This window comes from Lontra canadensis, unplaced genomic scaffold, assembly GCF_010015895.1.
Source record: "Lontra canadensis isolate GAN:19392208 unplaced genomic scaffold, GSC_riverotter_1.0 scaffold43, whole genome shotgun sequence".
NCBI lineage: Eukaryota > Metazoa > Chordata > Mammalia > Carnivora > Mustelidae > Lontra > Lontra canadensis.
Genome location: NW_022631037.1, coordinates 6,793,098 through 6,818,528, shown reverse-complemented (window position 1 = coordinate 6,818,528; position 25,431 = coordinate 6,793,098). Strand labels below are relative to the sequence as shown.

At 38.1% G+C, this 25,431-nt stretch overlaps 1 pseudogene; it reads right to left on the bottom strand.

The window, feature by feature from the left end:
• The window catches only part of LOC116875966, a 135,264-nt pseudogene extending 110,221 nt beyond the window's left edge, over positions 1–25,043 (bottom strand).
• Between the last annotated feature and the right edge of the window lie 388 nt (positions 25,044–25,431).

Below are 25,431 nucleotides of genomic sequence, written 5' to 3'. Positions count from 1 at the left end.
AAAACAGGCAGAATAAGACTTAATTTGAAATATATTTAGAGGATTCCATTATAAACTCCAACACACAAGATTTTTAAAGACCTGCAGATTTCTTAAAACTGAGAAATACTTGCCAAGGCATCTACGAGACTGTATTGTTTTATATCACAATTATAATTCACATATATATAGAATTAACAGTGTAAATTTGTTGAAAAAATTTCCTCCTCTATATTATATTTTTATTTTGTAACCTTTTTAAATTGCAATGTAACATACATATGGAAACAGGAATGAATTATAAATGAGTTATTGCAACGTGAGCATATCTATGTAACTCTTACCCAGATCAAGAATAGAATACTGTTAAGCTGAAAAAATTAAAAAAAAAAAAAAAAAAGAATAGAACACATCCAGCAAATCTCCTCATGCATTATCCTAATCATTTCTCTCTCTCTTTTTTTTTTTTTTTATTTTAGTAAGTTAACATACAGGGCAGTATTGGTTTCTGGAGTAGAATTCAGTGATTTGATCAATTACATAAAACACACAGTGCTCCTCATAACCAATGTCCTCCTTAATCCCCATCCCCCATCTAGCCCATCCCTCCACCCACCTCCCACCACCAACCCTGTCTGTTCTTTATCTTTAAGAGTCTCTCTCTCTCTTTTTTTTTTTTTTAAGATTTTATTTATTTATTTATTTGACAGAGAGATCACAAGTAGGCAGAGAGGCAGGCAGAGAGAGAGGAGGAAGCAGGCTCCCTACTGGGCAGAGAGCCCAATGCAGGCCTTGATCCCAGGACCCTGAGACCATGACCTGAGCTGACGGCAGAGGCTTAACCCACTGGGTCACCCAGGCACCCTCTTTAAGAGTCTCTTATGGCTATTTCCTCACTCCTTTTTTCTTCTTTTCCCCTTTCCTGTATGTTCATCTGTCTTCTCTTTTAAATTCCACATATGAGTGAGATCATATGGTATTTGTTTTTCTCTGACTTATTTCACTTCGCATAATACACTCTAGCTCCATCCATATCGTTGCAAATGACAAGATTTCGTTCTTTTTGATGAGTGAGTAATATTCCATCCCAATCACCTTAAATATACTTTTGAAAATGTGTTTTGGGAAACAGACTTCTTCCTTTTAAGAAGAGAAGCAGATTTAAAACTGCTCGAAGGTGCCAAAATCAGTGAAGAAACTGAGATGTTATACCACATCCAGTCTTCCAAGGGTAAAGAGGCAGAGAGCAGAGTCTATTGAGGTGGAAGGATGATAATCTCTTGACAGAAAAGTGCCATTCAGTCATACTTTCTCTATTGTTTATAATGTGCAGAACAGAGAAGAGAGTGTTATTTAGAAATAGGTTTAAAATGTATATTGTAAGCTCTAGAACCATTCAATTTTTTTGAAAGAAGTATAACTGACACACTAAGAGAGAACAGACATAAAATTAAATCATACAAAATGCTCAGCTAAAACCAGAGAAGTCAGGAGGAAAACAGAAACAAATGATAGAAGCAATGAATACAAAACAGGTATGATAGATATTAATCCAACTGTATCAATAACCACTTTAAATATAGTCTAAACACACCAATTAAAAGAGATTGTCAGACTGAATTTTTTTTTAAAGATCAATATGTTGTCTATGAGAAACCTATTTTCATATAGCCACTCAAAGACATTAGATGCAAAACGTTGGACAAAGACTTACGATGAAAATACAAATCAAAAGATGAATGATTTCAGACCAAGCGTATTTTAGAACAAGGAAAATTATCAGAGATAAAGAGGGGTATTATATAATGAAGAGGTCAATTCTCCAAGCAGACGTAACAAACATAAATGGGAATCCTCATAACAATCAAGCGAGACAAAACTAATGGAACTGTAGGAGAAACGGGAAAATCTATTACAGTTGAAGACTTCAATACCCCTGTATCAATCAGTAATTGAAAGATCAATTAGATAAGAAATGAGTGTAGTCTGGAAGACTAAGAAGAAAACAAAAGAAACTGTAGAAGCACTATATTCCAGATGATAAACTTGCTTCTCATGGAGGTATCAGTTAGCAATTCTGAAACCACTATACACATATACTTAAATTAAATAATTAAGAAAATGGATGCAAATAGAATCAGATTGATCAGTACTGGATTCGGGATTACATATAAGCAAGGAGGGAACGCAAGAATAACCCACATGTTAATGGATTAGAGGATTGAGACATCAATATGAATTTACATTTAGTTTAACACAGATACAGATGGCTACATATAAAGATATTTATAGATAATGTGCATATATACTAATTACATTACTTACATTATATTTCCTTTTCCTTTCAGCTAGAGAGCCTAGAAACAATGACTCCCTGGTAGCACCAAGAACACCTAGAGTTCAGATCTCAATTTCTCTTTTTTTTTTTTTTTAAGATTTTATTTATTTGACACAGAGAACGAGATCACAAGTAGGCAGAGAAGCAGGCAGAGGGAGAGAAGCAGGCTGAGATCATGACCTGAGCTGAAAGCAGAGGCTTTAACCAACTGAGCCACCCAGGCGCCCCCAGATCTCGATTTCTAATGCCATCTCCAAAAGAAAAGAAACCAGGACTCTTTGAAGAAGTAGCTGATTCCAACCCTGGAGCAGGAAATATACAAAACGAGCCTGGAGCATCTTGGAGTGCCAGAATGTAAAGAAGTGTTGAATAAAACACAGACATGCACACACAAACACAGTGATGGGAATTATGTCAAAAGGACATAAGAGCCAACTGAAAGAGTTCAAAATTGCTAAAGCAGAACAATTTGAGCACCAACGTATTCACTAAGGAAATAAGGTAGTACTGGTCCTAAGTACCCCTCAGTCTATACTGATGTAAAGAAATGACTGAGTACCTAAATGGAGAACAACAGACAAATCTTCCATGCAGAGAAATTTTACATAATTTATGCCCATACATATCATTCGTTGAAAATATGAAGCATAACTGTCCATTCCTTCAGCATGGGTTCTGTACAGTGAGTGGCTTCCTCAGAGTACAGGAGAGAGTGGGGGAGAATAACTCTACAGTCGAGGCACTTGTGAAACAAGACCTCAAGCCGGCTTGATCAAGGCTAACATCCGCGGTCATATATAAGCCGACAGTAGGTTCCCTTGATATGATGTGATGAGAATGGCACTTGACCTCTGTGATTATTCCTCCCCAAACCTCACAACCCCGATCTAATCATGAGAAAAATATCAAATTCCAACTGAGGGACATGCTACAAACTGACTGCTTCTCAAAACCCAGGGATATCAAAACTAAGGAAACTCTGAAAACTAGGACAAACCAGGTAGAGCCTGAGGAGATATGACAATTAAACAGAATATGGTTTTCTGGATGGGTTCCTGGAACAGAAAATTAGGTAAAAACTGAGGAAATCAGAATAAAATATGGACTCCAGATAATAATAAGGTATCAACATTGGTTCATTAATTGTAACAAATGTACCGTACAAATGTAAGACATAAATATTAAGGAAACTGGTTGTTGAGTATATGGTGACTCGGTACTATCAGAATCTTTCTACATCTCTAGACGACTCAAAAATGAAAAGTTTATTTCAACAACTTTAAGCCTCTTTCTTTAGTGATAAAGAAAAGCTTTCTTGGACTAAAATGAAAGTCTTAATTCCCATCTCTTCTAGGTATCAACGTTTCAGAAAACTTCATCACCTCATCTTAGTCTGGACCGTAGGTTACAGACTCCATTGGACTGCTGGGAAGTCCATGTCAAAAGAGCAGAGGGGATAAGCAGGATGATGTAACCTGCATTGCTTATATGACCAAAGGACTATGTGGTCATTGGGATCCCATGCCTACATCAATTACCTGCCATAGTGTGGCTGCTTCAAAAGTGCTGGCTAGAAGGAAAACAAATACATTTATTCACTCCATCATTCCGGCAATCCAGGAAAAAAATTAAATTCATTGCTAAGAAGTGGAAAACAGCTCCCCCCCATTATAAAGCTGGAAATTAATCTTAATGTGTAATTAAACAGACTACCGATCATAAAGGGGAAAAGTGTGTTTGTGCCTCTTAACAGTAAACCTAGGTGGTGAATATTGATTAAACTATTAGCTTAGCAGAGGGAGTCAGTTAATGGAGTCAATTAGTTGCCATATTATTGTCCTTAGAATTAACGGACAAGACATTGTAGAGGATTTTTCCACATCCTGTCTTGGCACACATCAGTCTTGGGTTTACTCCTGGACATAGTCGTAGCTATGTTTGTTCTTAATAGGTATAAGCAGGAATATAAACGCTTCTGATTCTTAGGCCTAGGTTTTTCTGCACTCACTAGGTAATCATGGGCAAGGAGGCTGGAGGCCTTGTAACTTTCATAGAAAGGAAAAGTTTAAGGTTTCTACTTAAATATGATGAAAGAAAGCAAGGCTTGGATTAAAAAAAAAAACTCAATTTCAACTTCATTCAATTTTTACTTCTTTAAATATAGCTCTACTGTTAGTGACAATTAATGATTTAATAAAAATGACGTAAACCGGGCGCCTGGGTGGCTCAGTGGATTAAGCCACTGCCTTCAGCTCAGGTCATGATCTCAGGGTCCTGGGATCGAGTCCCACATCGGGCTCTCTGCTCAGCGGGGAGCCTGCTTCCCTCTCTCTCTTTCTGACTGCCTCTCTGCCTACTTGTGATCTCTCTCTGTCAAATAAATAAATAAAATCTTTTAAAAAGAAGACTTAAATCCCTAAAAGTATTTTTTATTCTTGTAAGTGTTCTAAAAGTTGTAAAATATTTTTCAGAATAAAACTGCAGTTTTGTTTTTTACCAGTTGCTAATAACTGGCTTAATCCAGCTAACCATCAGCCAAGATTTCCTAACTTATCCAAAATTATTATTTTCTTAGATCAAACATTTTGAAACAAAAGCATTATGGAATTTGTGAACATAGTGCGGCTATCACAGACAATAATATACACTTTAAATCCAATGTCTGGCATACATAGTGACATGTTACTAAATTAATTTATATCATTTGTAGATTTTTACCTTTTATTAAATTTTAAAAGTGCATAGGACCCTTGTGAAGAGCTGTATATTTGCTTGTAACTTTAGCAAAGAAGACTTTTGTCATTGCTGTTCTTTTTCTTTTTTGCTTAAGAAAAGTACAACTGTATGAGGATTTGCCGGTTTTCTCAGTTCACATGTATCAAGTAATAGCAAATATTATACCATATAGTGTATGTACTGTCACTCAAATATACTCTTTTTTTTTTAAGATTTTATTTATTTGACAGAAAGAGACACAGCAAGAGCAAGAACACAAACAGGGGTAGTGGGAGAGTGAGAAGCAGGCTCCCAGCAGAACAGGGAGCCTGATGTGGGACTCGATCCCAGGACCCTGATATCATGGCCTGAGCCAAAGGCAGACGCTTAACAACTGAGCCATCCAGGCATCCCTCAAATATCCTCTTCAAATAGGAGCCACAAACAGGTCTCCAGGGGCTGAGCAGGTAATAAACGTGTTGAGCAGCAAGGATGCCAGGCAGAAGTTCATGTACACATACAAACATCCTCATGGGTGTCAAGGGACATAAATGTAAATTAAACTTTATTAGAGACAAATTTATAAGTAGGTGCAAATAATATAAAAAATATATGCACAATATAAATACCTTTGGGAGAGGAGCTCTACATTACTAATGCCCCACATGCATTGTTTACGAAATGTGGTCCCCCATTGTTCTGCTCCTACCCCTACCACGGACCAGCAACATCATTATCAAGCGGAAACTTGTAAGAGATACAAATCCTTGGACCCAATCCAAATATATTGATTTGCTTTCCCTTGAGACTTCCTATTTGACCCCTAGAATACTTAGAACTATGTCTTTTAATTTCCAAATGTGTAGGGTTTCCCTGTTATCTTTCTGGTATAGATTTCTAGTTTGATTTCATTATTGTAAAATAACATTTTTTTAAATTTTTTAAAATTTATTATGGCTTTTTTTAATGGCCCAGAACATGGTCTATCCTGGTAAATGTTCCATGTGCACTTGAAAAGAATGTGGATTCTGATGCTGCTGGATGGCATGTGCTATAAATGCTAATTAGATCTTGTTGTTGAGTGTTGAGCTCTTTCTTCTACATCCCTGTTGATTTTCCGTCAAATGTTTCTACGTTATTGACATCAGAGCGTTTAAGTCTTCAACTATAGTTGTAGATTTGTGTATTTTTCCTTTGTTTCATCATTCTGGCTTTCTGAATTCTGAAATTCTCTTACTTGGTACTCATATATTTAAAATCATTATATCCTCTTATTAAACTCAACTTTGTCATTAACTGATGTCCCTCTCTATCCCAGTAATTTTTTTTTGTTTGCTCTGAAACCTACTTTCCAGTATACTGACATAGCCAGTCCTGCTTTCTTTTGATTAGTGTTTGCATTGTGTATCTTTTTCTACTCTTATGTTTAAGCTACCTACATCGTTGTATTTGAAGTTAGTCTCTTAAAATTATAATTGACCTTTTTTGTAAAAAACAATTTTTATCAATCTCTGCCATCCGCCATCTATTACTAAGTCCATCCAGTAAGTTTATATTTCAAGTGTTACATTTTTCAATTTAAAATTTCTATCTTAGAAACGAACCCTGCCCTTCCAACCCCAGTCTCAGCTATGCCTTCAGATAAGAGTCCCAGCTAACATCTGGAGTGAAACTTATGAAATACCATTCATCTATGTCATTCCCAGATTACTGACTCAGAATCTGTGAGACAATAAGTGTTTGTTTTAAGGCAATGAGCTGTAGAAGAATGTGTCATGCACCAATACATAATTTACCCTTGATGCTAGATTTTACAGGGATGGATATATTCAGACAGGAAGACATCGGGGATTTATTTCATTGTACCACTTTCATCAAGTGGATTAGGCTTCAGGAATATTGTGCCCAAATTGTGTGCAAATAGTATCAATTCCAACCTAAGTTTTCTGCCCATTTTCGATAGGGGAAGGCTGCATCCCCAACGTACCTGTTAGAAATTAGGTATGTGCTAAGAAATTAAGTTCCTTTATGCCATGAACTATATCACTAGACCATCCTGGAAATATTTCCATAATGTTAATATATGTCCTTGCTCAGAGCCCTAGATACAAACTAAAACTTGGGGGTGGACCCTTCACTTTTTTAAGGTCTCTGGTTTAAACAATCTATTTCTGCCATGTCTCCTCTGCTATCCAACTAAGAAACTGGTATCAAAAGCCCCCTGTGGGCAAGCAATATATCTTTATTTATAAAATATGGAAAGACATCAGAAATATTTTTATCTGCTTCAGGTCCCTGTCTATTTAGAAAATTACCAAGTTATATGAAGAATGAAACAAATCCCAAAGAGCCCAAACTCTTTTCAGATTGAGCTTTTAATCCCAAATTATCAATGGACACCTGAGACTGCAAATAAGAGGACCTACTTGACTGGGCAGTTAAAATAATCAAGCCATACCACAAGTAATTACTGCTATTCTTTCTATCACAGCCCACCTGTCCAGGCAGAGAAAATTAACAACAAAATGGCCAAATGTGCAGGCCAAATAAAAATTTTTAAAAATCTGTTTTGAGAAACCTCTGAGGAATCTGGAAATCAGGATTTCTAGTTTGAAGTGTTTGAAAGCACCTGTTCCTTACATAAACCATCCAGATGTAAGATGATGCTATAGTTTATCCTGGGACTAAAAAAGATAATATCTGATCATTCTCTGTCTATGAAGTCTTGGTTATGTGTCTGTCACTCAAAGTCATACAAAGAAAATATAATTTGTGTGTATCCATGCACTGCTTAGGACAGATGGAAGCACAGCAGGTAGGTAACTACTGACATTCTCTTCCATGAATACCTTCAAAAGAAAGGTCAAAGATAAGAGAGTGAGGAAAGTGAATGCAGATTAGGCAAAACATCTGTTTAAATAGGATAACAGAGGAAATATTCATTGCTTTTTCATGTAGAATTTTCTCTTCTAAGTTATCAATGAGCATCTGGTTAATTCTCCATTCCTTGCAGCCTACCACATTAGCTTTCTGATTAAAATCAATAGCTTGATAAAGTACAATTAGCCACAAGGAATAATTTGTGCCGCCTTTTTTTTTATTAGAAATTGCTAATCTTGTAGACACAATGGAAGTTAATATTGTCTTTAGAGATGGCCTAACTCAGTTTGAGAAAGAAGGCATTTAAAGAAAAGCAATCTTTGAAATATCAAGAACATATTTGAATTCTTGCAAATTCTCAATGGCAAATTAAAACTTCCACAGACTGAGTCATGAGTTTTTATAAACTCTACTTCTGGTTTACAAAAGAGGAGACTATTTTGTAAGAAATAAAGAAAACAATAGGATTCTATCTTAGTTTATACCCTGCTTTCTCTCTTATGTAACATTTGATGACTTTTCTTTCCCTAACTCATTTCACCTCCCCGGCCTTCATGACAGAGAACAACCTTGGTTCCTTCAACTCTCCTATGTTCCTTCTTCTCTATCACATACCACTCCTCCATTTAAGCATTCTCTTCAAAGAGCAGTTCCACAGATTCTAATTTAGTTGTTCCAGGTGTGGCCCAGGCTGAGGCTTACTTCTTCACATACCTTGTAATTTTTATTATATTCTGGACATTGTATATTAAAAGCACAGTAGAGAACAGAATATATTTGTTTTGTTTTCAGAAAATGAAAATCTTTTCCTATGTCTGAAGGTTATGGTAGAAGGCTGAGCATTCACATTACTCCAACATTGGGTTTGGGTTAGGCTGCAGTTTTAATTAGTCTGAGTCTACCCCATTAACCCAACCTCCAACTTCCTGAAACACTATCAGAAATCAATCCTTTTAGGGACACCTGAGTGGCATGAACAGTTAAGTGTCTGCCTTCAGCCCAGGTCATGATCCCAGAGTCCTAAAATCAAGTCCCGCATTGGGCTCCCTGCTCAGCGGGAAGTCTGTTTCTCCCTCTGCCTGCTGCTCCCCCTGCTTGTGCTCTCTCTCAATTAAATAAATAAAATCTTAAAAAAAAAAAAAGAAATCAATCCCTTTGATCTTCATAGTATTAGAAATGGAAGTGGGATTGGGCCACATTTTCAATAGTTTTTGGTTTATCATTTATTCTTTTTTAAAGATTTTTTTTTTAAATTTATTTGAGAGAGAGAGAATGAGAGAGAGAGGGAGCATGAGAGGGGGAAAGGGTCAGAGGGAGAAGCAGACTCGTGACCTGAGAAGCTCGTGACCTGAGCTGAAGGCAGTCATTTAACCAACTGAGCCACCCAGGCGCCCCTTGGTTCATCATTTAATTCAAATACAAAAGAGTTATAGAATCTAAATAATGTGATAATGTGCACATTTCTGTGAAAATTATCTGCCTTCTAGACCCTCCTCCATATAGTCTTGAAAAACTTTAGTGTGAAGGGGGTATAGCAAAGGAATGTAATGTTTAGACTGAGTCTGGTTATGTATAGATTTTAATTTGTTCCACCACACTGTCACTCAAAGTCTCACCTGGTTTCTCTTCATCCCTGCAAAATTCTATTTAATGTTGGCTCAATTGTTCTACCTGGAAATACCCAAACCAGGCACTTTCTCCACTCAGCTCTAAGTGACTTCTCTCTCTCTCTCTCTCTCGGGAATTCAGTTCATCGAGCCTTTCTTGTTTACTTCAGACCCTGATAGAAAAACATAATTTTTGTATTATTTGTGTTTGTTTCTTGTTACCTGGAGACAAAGGTCTTTTGGCACCTGGAAGTGAAAAGCCACTCCTTCCAGAAATGCTCATTCATCAACTCATGGGCCTTACCTAGAAACCTACTAGGAGAGGGTTGGCACCATGGACCACATCTAGGGGGAATCTTCTTTAGAATCATAACTCATAAGTGCTTTAGTATAATTTATGATTCTAAACAGAAGAGATAGCTTATTCTATCATAAGCTATGATAATAGCTTAAGGCATACAAGTAAGTCGAGTAATAATAATGTTCTTATCTCATAAAGATATTAGCACTATCAGCCACTAAAACCTTTTAGAAAACATTTCTTATTGAGATGGACTTTATCTTGAGTCTTATTATTACTTATCCAGAGCCCAACCCTCTTCTATTTCAAATACTAAAATAAGGCTTGTCCTTGAGTACATATTAAAGGCATCTTTTATTTTCCCTCTACAAGTTAAATGAATATGTAAAAAAATTAATACATTGAATCTTTAATATATTCAATAAGGAATAGGCACTATGGCACTTAGTAGACACACAGTAAGTGATTTTAATGAATGAATGGTATTGCTACTGACTCCTCCTATTTATCTTTGTTTTCTTTCCTTACCTCCCAATATCATCTCTCCAAATTCTAGCCAGAATAATCTTCCTATTCATTTCAATTTTCTACTTAAAAACCTTTACTAGATCCCCCCCGCACCCCCACCGCCAAACACACTGAATTAAGTTGAATTCTCAGTTTGACCATTATGGTTTTCCAGAACAGGGCCTCAAGCTGTATTTCAAACTTCCTTCTTGGGGCACCTGGGTGGCTCAGTGGTTAAGTGTCTGCCTTTGGCTCAGGTCATGAGCCCAGGGCCCTGGAATCGAGCCCCACATTGGGTTCCCTGCTCTGATTAGCGGGAAGCCTGTTTCTCCCTCTCCCACCCCACCCCCCCCTTGTATTCCCTCTCTTGCTGTCTCTGTCAAATAAGTAAAATCTTAAACAAAAACAAAAAACTTACTTCTTTGCATGTATCTTGCATTCAAATCAAACTGAAAGAATACTCTCAATTTTCTGAACACGTGCTTTGCTTTCCCATCTCTAAATGATTATGTGTGCTCCTAATAAAATCGTCTTTTTCTCATTGCACTCTTTACCTCTCAAAATCCTTCAGTACCCATCTCAAATGCCACCATCACCTTGACATACAACCTGACCCATGAAACTGGACATGATCGTTTTCTCTTTATTCTCCCCACCCCATGTGGCTTTTACCTCTCAAAAATATTTGCTTAACTCTGTATTATAGTAGTGAACTATTTCTGAAGCCAGCATGAGATCCTTGAGGGCAAGGATATGCTAACTCGTATCTATATCCCATGTCACTATATTCCCACCAGCAACAATCACATTGCATGATGCTACTATGGTTTAAACAAACATGTCTTTAAAATATGAGAATTTTATACCTGGAAATGTATGGGTCACCATGAACCACCTTGCTCATTTCATAGACAAAGTGGATGAGGTTCCAGAAAGTTTAATAAATTGAGTTAAATTTCATCGAATTTAAACAAACCCAAATATGAACTACTAAAGGAATAAGTGATTCCATGCTGGGTAAGACTAAGCATGACTGAAGTAAGAGAAAATATACGTCACAAATTTCAATTGTTTTCCACGTAATGTTTAGATTTACCACAGCAGAATGTTCCCCTTTAATTTTACTCTGAATTAAATACTAGTGCTAACAGAGTCAATCAAGACAAATCTTTATTCCTTTGAGTGGGTCTTGTGGGGTAAAAAGACAGTTTAGAAAGTTTTGATGCAGTTAAGACAGTTCAGAATATGCGTTATTACCCAATTATTAATCTTGCCGTAACAACAACTTTTATGTATTCTCATGCTAGCCCTTTTGAAGTCTTAAACACATTAATTCATTCATTAAAATTAATGCCAAATTTTAATTCTGAAGATAACGTATAATATTTTGACCTACATAACAGCTGCTTCCTTGTGAGCAGTCAGATGATACTGTTAATATCATGAAACTTTGCATTTACATAACTTTGTGTGTTTCTTTTTTTTTTTTAAGATTTTATTTATTTATTTGACAGAGAGAGAGCGATCACAAGCAGGCAGAGAGGCAGGCAGAGACAGAGGAGAAGCAGGCTCCCCATGGAGCAGAGAGCCCGATGTGGGGCTCGATCCCAGGACCCTGAGATCATGACCCGAGCCGAAGGCAGTGGCTTAACCCACTGAGCCACCCAGGCACCCCTGGGTGTGTTTCTTTTAAAGGTGTATCAGACTTCTGTACTGGGTCCTCAAGAGAAACCCAATGTGTGAAGAGAACTGGAGGACTAGTGAATAACCAGTCATAACACAAAAGGTTATATGGCTCTCACCTGTGACGTATGAATCCACATAAGCTTCCTTCAGAAGCAGAAAGCCTTATGAACAAACATATAAAAGATTCACCTTCAACTCTGTTTTGTATTCAATTTCAATTGCTCTGAAGCTGTTCTTTTGTAGAGCAGCCTGGAATTCATCAGAGACAACAAAGGCCAGCACTGAAAAAGTCAACACCCCTCTAGGTACCTATTCCCTCGTCACCTCCAACTTCCCCTGTGTGCCACTACACAGCCCTTCTAAACAAAGAGAGTAGCATGTGAGCCATGTGTTTACATGTGTATGTGACAGCAGATGTTGCCTCATGGAATCAGAGAAGTTTGGACTAATTCTTTCGCCTGTGAAGTCAATGTGAATCTGGAGCCACAAACTTACAAGTAGTTACTCATATGGAATCACAATCAGCCTCCTGGAGTCTGGACGGAAACTACTTCCAAACCAGGACTCTCAATATAAGGGAAACTTTGAAATACACGTACATGTCTATATTATTGTTAGCCTCGTGCTTATGGATGGGCATACACGTAGTGGTGTTCAGAAAGAATTCTGAAAAAATTGAGAAATTACATTTAGTCCTGATAAATAACCATATTTGTTCCCCAAATCAAAACAAGAAAAAAAAAAAATCTCAACATTGATTTTTTTCCCATTTGGGAAATTTTAACTATCCATTAGGTGACTTTCCAAATGTGATAGGTATGGTGTAATTAAAGGATCAATAGCTGGGGAATTAAGAGAACTAACTAAAACAGTTAACAACAACAACACAGGGGGGCCTGGGTGGTTCAGTCAGTTGAACATCTGGCTCTTGATTTTGGCTTGGGTCATGATCTCAGTGTCCTGAGTTCAAGCCCTGGGTGTGGATCCATGCCTAGCATGTAGTCTGCTTGTCCCTCTCCCTGCCCCCCCCCACTAGCTATGCAAGCTCACTTTCTCTCCCTCTCAAATAAAAATCTTAAAAAAAAAAAAAATAGCTCTAGGAACATTTCCACGCTTAAAGATGGGAAGGAGGAGGAGGAGAAGTACAGGCTTGAGTGGTAAGTAATACTGGAGAAAAGCCAGGGAGTTATGTCCTAAAAGCCAAGCCAAGAAAATTCTGCAAGTTAAATACTGCCAAAGAAAGGCCAATTGCAATGAGAAATATAAATGGACCACTGCATGTAACATTGAAGTCTTCAGAAGCCTTAACATGACAAATCTAAGTGGAATGAACTGAAATACTCTAGGAAAGTAAGGCATGGCAATGTTTTCAAACAGAGTAGGGGAATGAGGCAGGAGCTAAAGAGATAAGCAGAATTAAGGGAGGGCCTGGTTGAAAGGTGAGATATACAAGTATGATTATATGGTATATTAGTTATTTGACCATTGCATAGCAAATTATCTCAAAGTTTAGCAGCTCCAAACAATGCATTTATTCTCATACCATTTCTATAAGATAGGAATCAGGGAACAGTTTTTCTGGGTAGTTCTGGCTCATGAGGTTACAATGAAGATATTGGCTGGAAGTACAGTCATCTGAAGGTTTGACTGGTATAGAGGATTTTCTTTCAGCTTACAGACATTGCTGTTGACCAGGGGCACCAGTGCCTTAGCAAGTGACATACAGAGTGACAATGGCAGTGGATCCCTCCAGAGTGAATGAAGAGAGAGAGAGAGTGGAAGGGAGAGAATCCAAGACAGAATATTCAGGGTCTTTTTATAACTAATTTTTAGAAGTAACATATTATCCTTTTGGCTACTGACAATGCAGACAAACTTGTGTACAACACAGAAATGGACTAAATGAAGGTGTGAATACCAAGAGGCAAGAAACATTGGTAGATCATTTTAGAGGCCAGCTACCACATATAATGAAGTAAACACATTGGGTGGGGAGAAGGGGAGGATTCAAGAAAAGAAGAAGTAAGTTCAGGATTAAAGTCCTTGAAGGAGAAAGAATGCCAACTAGCATATAAGCGGAAGGACCAGTCTTAAATAGAGCAGACAGCTGACAGAAATGTAGCCATCTTAACAGGGAAGAGGAAAAATACGTCTCATGAGGTAGTTCCTTAGGACTCCTTTTATTTTATCAGTGATATTAGCAAGGTCAAGTTAATAGTAAGGAGGGGAGAGCAGAAAGAAAAATTTGAGAAGAGTCAGGGTGTGAAAGAGCCACTTCAGAAAGCAGGAAAGTTGAAGACAGAATGGACTAGAAAAAAAAGTAACAGGATTTAGGAGCAGTATGGGAAGGGAAAACCAACCTAATAAATGAGACATGTGGGAAACATTTACCCTCTCTTCCAAGCTCCATTGAACACAAGCTATAGAAAGAAAAAAGCAGCCACCACATAGCAGGATAGAAGAAAAGCAAGGTCCTTAGGCATAACAAGGTTTCAATTAGAGCAAGAAAACCCAGGAAGTATTCATACCAGAGATTGAGGCTCTGAAGGATTTACATAATTGTACTGATTGGTTCCAGATGATTTCGTGTGGAGATGAACTGGAGTATATGGGGAGTATATCTGACTGGAGATGAACAGGGTAATAGTTCAGATGGGAAACTTGGACTGTTAAGGTGATGGAAACGACAATGTTGAGATCAAGCCTGATGACCCCTTAAGGAAGTTAGAAAGCCGAGTTATAAAACCCTTTTTGGAATTAAGCAGCTTATAGAAGTGAGGCAGAGAGGGAAGACAGGAGTTCCCAGTGGAAAGGAAAATAATGTCACACTCTTATAACTTCCTAAGAGTAGTACTGAGGGGCACCTGGGTGGCTCAGTGGGTTAAGCCACTGCCTTCGGCTCCGGTCATGATCTCAGGATCCTGGGATGGAGTCCCATATCGGGCTCTCTGCTCAGCAGGGAGCCTGCATCCCCCTCTCTCTCTGCCTGCCTCTCTGCCTACTTGTGATCTCTCTCTCTCTCTCTCTCTCTGTCAAATAAATAAATAAATAAATAAATCTTTAAAAGAAAAAAGAGTAGTATTGAGCCTGGTAAACTGTAATCGAGAAGTTCAATAATTCTGATTGGATATGAGACACTTGGATAGCCATTTGGTCTCAGATACAGACTAAATATGAACCTACATATGTTTTTTATTCATTGAAATTTTCTTGAAACATCATTGGACCTTGACTTTATGGTGGAACTTCCCTACTTTGTAATTTGTGAGGTAGTAGAATGCAGTAGAAACAAACCTGAAATGTCTTTGGCCAGATTTCCTCTAAGAAATAGAAGATGGGGGGCCTGGGTGGCTCAGTGGGTTAAGCCTCTGCCTTCAGCTCAGGTCATGGTCTCAGGGTCCTAGGATCAAGTCCCACATCGGGCTCTCCACTCAGCAGGAAGCCTGTTTCCTCCTCTCTGCCTGCCTCTCTGCTTACTTGTGATCTCTGTCTGTCGAATAAATAAATAAAATCTTTAAAAAAATTTTTTAAAAAAGGAAATTGATCAAACAAGTAAATCTTTTTAAAGATAATGGAGCAGTTTCTCACTGTCAGAAAAGAGAGTTACAAGTATGGAAAGAAAGAAAACTGGAATGCATTTTGTGGTGTTAGATTTGAATTACAGATAATCAGTGTGAACTCATGGTTTTCAAAATGGATGGAGGGACAAATACATAAATGTGTATATATGTGTATACATAGATGTGTGTGTGTGTGTGTGTGTGTGTGTGCGTGCGCATATGCCTAACTGGCTACTGAGAGGGTCTGGGAGCAGAGATACCCAATATTATTTAAATATCTTAGCATCTAGATCATGATTTCTAAAATACCATTCTCCACATAAAGGAATCAGGACTCCTTAAAAAGATAGGTGATTTCAGGGAAGATACAGGATGAGATGAAATACCTAGAAAATACTAGAAAATAAGGCAATGTATCAAAAATTATGTAAAATTTTTAAAAGAACAAAGAAGACAATTTTTAGGGGTATCATTAATCAAATCTGAGACAATCTTATTACTAAAATAAATAATGATAGTAACTGATTATAAACATGGAATAAAATTGTAATCTACATGCATACAGATATTTAAAAAATCAGCGAATTGAGAGTTTTATGAGGAATGGGATGTTTACATAGTCTCAATTACCTTCCATGAAATACATATTAATTACAAAGTCGAGAATCCTGGCAGATACCATCTTAACCAAGTGATCCAACTAGTATCATCATTAATGTAACATTAAAATGATGTGCTACTGGACAGAAAGCAGTTAAGAATGTACATTGTGTCTATGATATTCTACCAAAGGTATATAACCCCAATTGAACCATAGTGAATATCAGACAAGTTGAAGAACATTCTATAAAATAACTGGACTCGTCTCAGAACTAGCTACATGATTTGTGGAGCCCAGCACACAATGAAAATGAAAGGGACCTTGTTTAAAACTTACTAAAAATTTCAAGAAGTAACATCACAGCATAAAACCAAATATGGCACCTTTCTAAGTGTGGGTCCGCATGTGACTAGATAGGTCACACAGCCATAAAGCTGGCCCTGCCTGGGCTTCTTAGAAGAGTCAATGTCTGGCCAGGAGGCTTGGGTGGTTCAGTCAGTTAAGCCTCTGACTCTTGATTTCCGCTCAGGTCATGATCTCAGGGTTGTGGCACTGAACCCTACGTCAGGCACCACGCTAAGCACAGAGTCTGCTTATTCCTCTCCTTCTGCCCCTCCCCCTGTGCACACATGGGCTCTCTCTCTCTCTCAAATAAGTAAAATCTTTAGAAAAAAAAAAGAGTCAAGGTCTTAAAAGTCAAGAGAAGACTGAGGAACTGCTCTAAATTAAAGGCAAAAGAGACATAATATCTAAATGCAATGCATTATTCTGCACTGAATCCTCTTTCCAGAAAAGACATTATTGGAACTAATAGCAAAACATCTCAGAAAAAAAGTCTGAGATGCGATGGTACCCATGTATCAATACAGAATTCCTCATTTTTATGATACTTTAGTTCTACAGAAAAATGTCCTTGTTTGTAGGAAACACATGCTAAAGTACTTGCAGGTTATGGCAATTTGCTCTCAAATGGTTTGGAGAAAAGGGAAGTTCGTTATACTCTACTTCCAACTCTTCTGTAAATTTGAGATTATTCCAAAAAGAAATTAGATTTTTTGGGTGAAGTGCTCTGTAGACCCATCCCTTGGTCTGACTTCCCACCGGACTCATTTATTTTGGAAGTTTGGATGATACATGATCATAAAGTTACTGCAAGCCCTTTTGTAAAATTATCAAAGTCTTCATGTAAGAAAGGCAGAGTTCTGATTATAAAGAAACACTACTGTCTCAATTCCAAGCCACTTTGATGTCAAGGTTCAAAAGTCTCTGAAATCTTACCACATCCTTACAAAGTGAATGTTTAATTGTGGGGCTGTTATCACTTCCTCTACAACCCACACCCCAAGAACAGTCATTGTAGCAAATGTTGTGGGGTTTACCAATGATCTATAGAGTCAAGGCAAATAAGACAATACCCTTGTCTGAAGACAGAAGTCTTCTCTCTCTCTCTCCCTCACAAACACACACACACAGTGAGAACAAAATGACAATAAAAATGAAATCAGAGGGGCGCCTGGGTGGCTTAGTGGGTTAAAGCCTCTGCCTTCAGCTCAGGTCATGATCTCAGGGTCCTGGGATCGAGCCCCACATCAGACTCTGCTCAGCAGGGAGCCTGCTTCCTCCTCTTTCTGCCTGCCTTTCTGCCTACTTGTGATCTCTGTCAAATAAATAAATAAAATCTTAAAAAAAAAAGTTTAAAAAAATTTAAAAAATGAAATCAGAGGGCATCTGATCCAGACATGATGACACAGACTTCTTTATCCTTGGTCTTCCCCCACTAAATACCACCATAATCCCTGGAAATAAAGCCAAAGGTGACTAAAGGTAGTTAGAGAAGACGAATTTATTTGGAGTCCCAGAACTGAAGGAACAAAACAGCAACAGGTCATCTTAAGAGACTCTACTACAAGCCAGCAGGAAAAGCAACCAGAACAGCTATTTTTCAACCACTGACAGAAGACAGCTCAGGTAGGCTTGTTCCTCTTTTGGGATAAAATGGGAGTCTCTGAATAATACCAGGAGAGCCTGCATCACTGGTGATAAACTTCCTTTTGTTCACAGGCCTGGGGCTCCCCTTTCCAACTGAGAAATACTGTGGCAGCACAGCCTAGGGAAGTTCCTTCTGCCCCTCTCAGGCAACACCAGCAGGGAACAAGAGGCCAAGAGACAGAGCAAAGACTCTGAACATCAAACTCTTTTTTGTTATTTATTTATTTTCAGCGTAACAGAATTCATTGTTTTTGCACCACACCCAGTGCTCCATGCAATATGTGCCCTCCATAACACCCACCACCTGGCTCCCCCAACCTCCCAGCCCCTGCCCCTTCAAAACCCTCAGCTTGTTTTTCAGAGTCCATAGTCTCTCATGGTTCATCTCCCTTTCCAATTTCCCTCAACTCCCTTCTCTCCATCTCCCCATGTCCTCCATGTTATTTGTTATGCTCCACAAATAAGTGAAACCATATGATAATTGACTCTCTCTGCTTGACTTATTTCACTCAGCATAATCTCTTCCAGTTCAGTCCATGTTGCTACAAAAGTTGGGTATCCATCCTTTCTGATGGAGGCAGAATACTCCATAGGGCATATGGACCACATCTTCCTTATCCATTCGTCCGTTGAAGGGCATCTTGGTTCTTTCCACAGTTTGGTGACCGTGGCCATTGCTGTTATAAACATTGGGGTACAGATGACCCTTCTTTTCACTACATCTGTATCTTTGGGGTAAATACCCAGCAGTGCAATGGCAGGGTCATAGAGAAGCTCTATTTTTAATTTCTTAAGGAATCTTCACACTTTTCTCCAAAGTGGCTGTACCAACTTGCATTCCCACCAACAGTGTAAGAGGGTTCCCCTTTCTCCACATCCTCTCCAACACACATTGTTTCCTGTCTTGCTATTTTGGCCATTCTAACCAGTGTAAGGTGGTTTCTCAATGTGGTTTTAATTTGAATCTCCCTGATGGCTAGTGATGATGAACATTTTTTCAATTGTCTGATAGCCATTTGTAGGTCTTCATTAGAGAAGTGTCTGTTCATGTCTTCTGCCCATTTTTTGACATGACTATCTGTGTTGTGTGTGTTGAGTTTGAGAAGTTCTTTATAGATCCTGGATATCAACCTTTTGTCTGTACTGTCATTTGCAAATATCTTCTCCCATTCCGTGGGTTGCCTTTTTGTTTTGTTGACTATTTCCTTTGCTGTGCAGAAGCTTTTGATCTTGATGAAGTCCCAGTAGTTCATTTTCGCTTTTGTTTCCTTTGCCTTTGGAGACATATCTTGAAAGAAGTTGCTGTGGCTGATATCGAAGAGATTACTGCCTATGTTCTCCTCTAGGATTCTGATGGATTCCTGTCTCACGTTGAGGTCTTTTATCCATTTTGAGTTTATCTTTGTGTACGGTGTAAGAGAATGGTCGAGTTTCATTCTTCTACATGTAGCTGTCCAGTTTTCCCAGCACCATTTATTGAAGAGACTTTTTTCCACTGTATATTTTTTCCTGTTTTGTTGAAGATTATAGGACCATAGAGTTGAGGGTCTGTATCTGGGCTCTCTACTCTGTTCCACTGGTCTATGTGTCTGGTTTTATGCCAGTACCATGCTGAACACCAAACTCTTATTGGAGCCACCCCCCATAAGAGTACACCAGGACATGCATGCTTACCCTTTAACAGGGTGACTACCTGCTAAAATAGAAGATTTAAATAGAACCCAGAGTGTCCTAACATAACAGCCAAAGTGTCCAGAATACAGTAGATTAAAAACTCATCATACCATGAATCAGGAAAATCACAACTTGGCTCAGAAAAGACAATCAACTGATTCCAAGGCTGAGATAAATCAGAGGTTAGAATTATGTGCCCAGAATTTAAAAAGCAGTCATCATAACAATGCTTTGATAATCAATTACAAATCCTCCTGAAGCCAATTAAAAAACAGCAAATCTCAGTTAAAAAAAAAAATAGGGGTTATAAAGATCAAATGGAAATGATACAACTAAAAAAATCATTTTTTTTTAAAAACATAGGGAATGGACTAAATAGTAGAGATGACAGAAAGTAGAATTCATGAACTAAGGATACATAAAAAAATAGACCTAATCAGAACAACAGAGAAAATAAGGAAAACATATGAGTAGAACCTCAGAAACCTACGGGACAGTCACATTAGGAAATATCCAATATTTATATCATTGGAATGCCAGAAGGTGAAGAGATAAAGGCAAGGTTGAAAAAATATTTGAAGAAATAAGTTTTGATACCTCATCCTTCTATTTCCAGGAAAGAACTGATTTAAAAGCAATCTAGTTTCCTTAACTTCTATAAACGTCCAAGGAAAAAGAAAGAACTGGGTTGATTTCTTTTCTTGGTTCTGCACTAGCCCATGGCATAGTATTAGGTAAGTCACCTGATCATGATGGTTTATGAGACTTCCACTTCTTCATCTTTAAAATGATAGGGGCAGGTGTTTAAGGGAGACAATCCCAAGGGTCCCTTCTTGATCTCTGAATCAATGATTTTTTTCATTTTTTCAATAGTTTTCAGAGCCCTTGAGGGTATATGTCCCTGAATCCTTCCTGTCAAGTTCATGGTTTCCATATGTCTACAGACTTGGAGCTGATGAAATGCTAGGTCTCTAAGATATGGATTAATTTGAGGTTAGATCTAGACCATCTCAATTCTACACCTGCAAACATCTGACATTTGTAATGAGCAATTAAGCACCCCCATAACTTCCTAGATGTGGGGTAGGCAGGAACAAAATTTGCCGGATGCCTACTGGGGAGTTCTGTGCATATAATGTCAGAACTCACCTGTTAGATTTGCTGGAAGACTATAGAAAATCACTTAACCTCTCCAGCTCCATTTAAACACTAAAGAATAGACAACTTTTGGGAAGGATTTTAGGTCCTTGGATAAATGAAAATGCACTCGGCACTGAAGACTATTATCATCCCATTTGTGAAGCCCTGCATCTCTCTGTAAGAGAGATTTTGCCTGCACTGGATTTCGGCATGTCTACAAGCTGCCAATATCCTGCATTAAGTATTTCCTGTCATCTGTGCTTGTCAGAGATTAGTTTGCAGACATTTTGCAAAATGCATGCATAATACATACTGCTGAATACAATATTTATCATAAAACAGCTCCAGTGATTGAAAGCATTACCCAACAGCATCGTCTATTGTGTGATTTGCCTTTCCATCAATGTACCCTAAGTAGGCAGTACATCCCTAACCACTGAGTCATATCCAGTCTAACTCCAAAGCCAAGATGGGGAATTGGCTCAGTTTCATAAAAGCGTCATGGTGTTGTCTGAACATATTTGTACGGTACTTGCTATGGAAAAACTGAGGGTATGGAATGAAAAAACATATATGTGTGTATATATATATATATATATATATATATATATATATATAGAAAAAATATATATATATGTATATGTATATGTATTTCCCCCATCAAAGAATACCCTGCTACCCATTTCAATTGAAAGTCCTCTAGTTTCTCATGGCCATGAGTTAGAATCAGGGGAACAGATATACTTAGTTACAAGGAACATTAAGCAGCACCTCATTTTCCTTTTCCTAATATACATGTTCCTGGGATAATAAGATTTTGAACAAATTACTCGCTTTGTTTCATGAGTGCCATGAATTCTGGCAGGGTTAACTTTGACAGCTATTTTAACTGCACGTTAACTTAAAAATCTGTGAGACAAGCTTGTCTCCCCTCTACTACTGACATTCTTGCCAAGAGTCAAAGTACGTTTTAACAAGAGAGGAGGAGACACTGGAACCAAACCAGCCAGGTAAGCTGGAGGGACCTTATGTAAAAGATGGAGTCATCTGCTGGACAGTGTTCGTCATCTCTTCTCTACTCTCCCATAGGAAAGACATTTCCGGCCAGTTTGCTAGCAAGCAAATGTCTCTTTTCTTGCTGTGTTCAACACACAAAATGATGAGTATGTACTAGTCCCCTTGTTGGCTTTGACTTACAGTGATCATTTCCTTCCTTAAATTTCTCTGTTCCTATATTACCCCTCTGTGGAGGCCAGCCAGTGATGCCAACAATATCATATTGGAGAAATATTATGATCCCCAAATGAAAACAAAACTTCAAAACAGATTGGGAAGAAGGCATGAAGCTGGTAACAGTGGAGAAACAGGATGGATACTTCAGGAGTAAATGCAAGATAAAACTCTCCTTCCTAAAGCATTAGTAGAAAGTGACTCAGCATGGAGCCTGTTTAAGATTCTCTGTCTCCCTCCCTCTCCCACTGTCCTCTCCCTCTCTTGCCAGAAAAAAAGAAAGGAACTAAGTAATTAATTTTGTGTAGGATTGTTTATAATAGTAAAGACTGGAAATAGCCTAAATGTTCCAGAATAATTAAATAAATTATGGGGGGACTCTTACAAGAGTAAGAATCCATTATTCAAATGTCTAACAAGACAATGTAGACATCTGTGAAGTGATGTAGAAGTATTCTCGTAATATATTGTTTATAGACTAGGAAGGGACACAGACTAGCTAAAAAACACTTCAGAAAAAAAAAAAAAAGATATATTCCAAGTCTCTGCCTCCCTTTCTTCCTAGAGTCAATTTCTACTAATGTTAATTTACAAAGGATAGTTACCTTAGTTATACATTATACAACATTATACAATTATTTTTTCCTATTTATCTTTTCAACCTTGCTATGACGATTTTGCCATACAGGCTTTAAAAAAATTATACAGATCTTGCAAACTATTCTGTTTTTTTTAAGATTTTATTTATTTATTTGACAGAGAGAGAAAGAGAAAGATCACAAGCAGGTTCCCCACTGAGCAGAGAACCTGATGCAGGTCTCGATCCCAGGACCCTGAGATCATGACCTGAGCCAAAGGCAGAGGCTTACTCCACGGAGCCACCCAGGCGCCCCTTGCAAACTATTCTATGACGGTGTCTGATTTTGGGCTTCCCCAACTAAAATTACAGCTAGCCCTTGACTTTGATATGCTTAATTTTCACATAAGCTGGGTTTGTCTACATTACAGTATTCTCCTTGAACTGTCTTGCCAATGACATTCAGACATTCAGTGTTTATGACATTTATTTTTCCTAATTAACTAATATAGGCAATTTGTCAAAATCCTTGACCAAAGAGTAATGTATTAATTTGATTGGAATAGCATTAGATTTATATATTAATATAGGTAGAATTGATATTTTTAAGAGTGTTGGCCTTCTCATCTAGACATATGGTACTCTTCTTAATTTGTTCGTCTCTTCTTTAAGTATTAGTGGTACCTCTGGTGATTTGTAACCTCCTGTTGTTAATGCTCTGATGTAGTCTCCTCCTACATCTACATTTTATCAGGGTTGTTTTGAGTGATTCCAGAATTCCAGTTTCTAGCAGAATTCACAGGCATATAATTTTAAAGACTTTGTCCCTACTGACTCTTGGATTACTCATTCTGGAGGGAGCCAGTCACCATGTTGTGAGGACACTCCAGTAGCTCCTTGGAGAGGTCCAGTTAATGAGGAACTGTGGCCTCTTATCAATAGCCAACACCAACTTACCAACCATATAAATAAGTCATTTTGGAATCAGAACCTTTAGCCCCAGTCAAGCCTTTAGATAACCACGAACCTAGCCAACGTATTAACCGCAACCTCATAAGAAACCCTGCCAAAGACATCCAGCTGAACTTCTCCCAAATCCCCATCCCTCAGAAACTGTTAAACAGTGATTGTTACAGAGTTAGCTGCTAAGATTGGGGATAATTTTCTCTATAACGAGATAAATAACTAAAATGGCACTTTAGTTTTATATTTCCTTTATAATGTTACCTGCATCTTAGTAAGTTCATCCTTTGGTATTTGACTGTTTTTGTTCCTAACTTCCTGAAGAGATGGAATGTATCTATGTCATGTCATTTATAAAAATCACTCTAACATACATTTCAGATACTATATTTGTTGTAATGCTCAGTCTTGAGGACAGATTACATGACTTGGGTCACCTAACTGTCATGAGGATAAACAGTGAAGACATAAAACACTATTTCAGATTCTTAGTGGTGTCCACCAGTTAAATAAAGGTAGATAATAGGATGAATGAGCTCAGCTCAAAGCTCAGCATCTTTCTCAATCCCCAGTTCACTTTCTTCCTGCCTCTATGTCACATTCCATATAAAGCAGCTAGGGCTTTTGGCAAAAGAGTTGAGAAATGCTAACCTGGAAATAAAGGTTTCCCCTGGAGTCTCATCCAATGTTTTGTTTTGTTTAACTTCTTCACAATAGGTTCTTAATATCTAAAAATGCATAATACCCTTCATTAGTATCAAAAGGTCCTGCCACTAAACCCAGGTACTCTTGGCATCTTGGCGACACATAAAGAACAGAGAAATGACTCTATGCGCTTTTCCCAGTACCCTAAGTGATCCTAAAATCCCTGCTCAAACAACCATGTCACAAAAGAAAATTCTAGAAGCTCTCTGTAACTGTCAGGGTCCAGTTAAGAGACAGAAACTACACGAGTAATTTACAGAGAAAAAAATTAATATAAATAACTATTGCCTAGTGAAAAGGGTTTAACTATGAAGATGGGTAAAGAGAACATTAAACAATGAATAGCAAATATAGGAAAGAGCTACTACCTCTAGGGCTGAGGGACAGTAAGAAACTGGGAAAGATCCTCGATTCCCAAGGGTGAGAGGCAGATCTCATTGGAGAGGCTAAGGCTGGGGACTAATGGACTGTGAAGAAGACTGAGGTGTCAGTGGCAGAGGTTAGAAAGGAAGAATGCTAAGACACCCGAAAGACTCACTGGGAAGCTGCATCCAGCAGCAGGGTGGTAAGAGTCACTGCAAAGCTGCCCATAATTACGGGAGTAATGCCCTGCCTTATGAGTAAGAAGGAAAACACCACAATTGTGAAAAGCCCCATCCTCCTGGAGTGGTCCTCCAGTGCCCTCTACTGGCAAGGGCTAGCTAGCATTATTCTAGCTGACCACAGAGAACTGTTTCTACTCAATTCCAGAAATATGAAAGACAAAGTGGATTTGGTACATATATATTGGAATATTACTCGGCCACAAAAAAAAAGGAATGAAATCTTGCCACCTGCAACAAAGTGGATGGGGCTAGAGAGTATAATACAAAGCGAAATAAGTCAGTCAGAGAAACAAACACCATAGGATTTCGCTCGTGTGAAATTTAAGAGTCTCGTTTGAGCAAAGAGGAAGAAAAGAGAGAGAGACAAACAGACT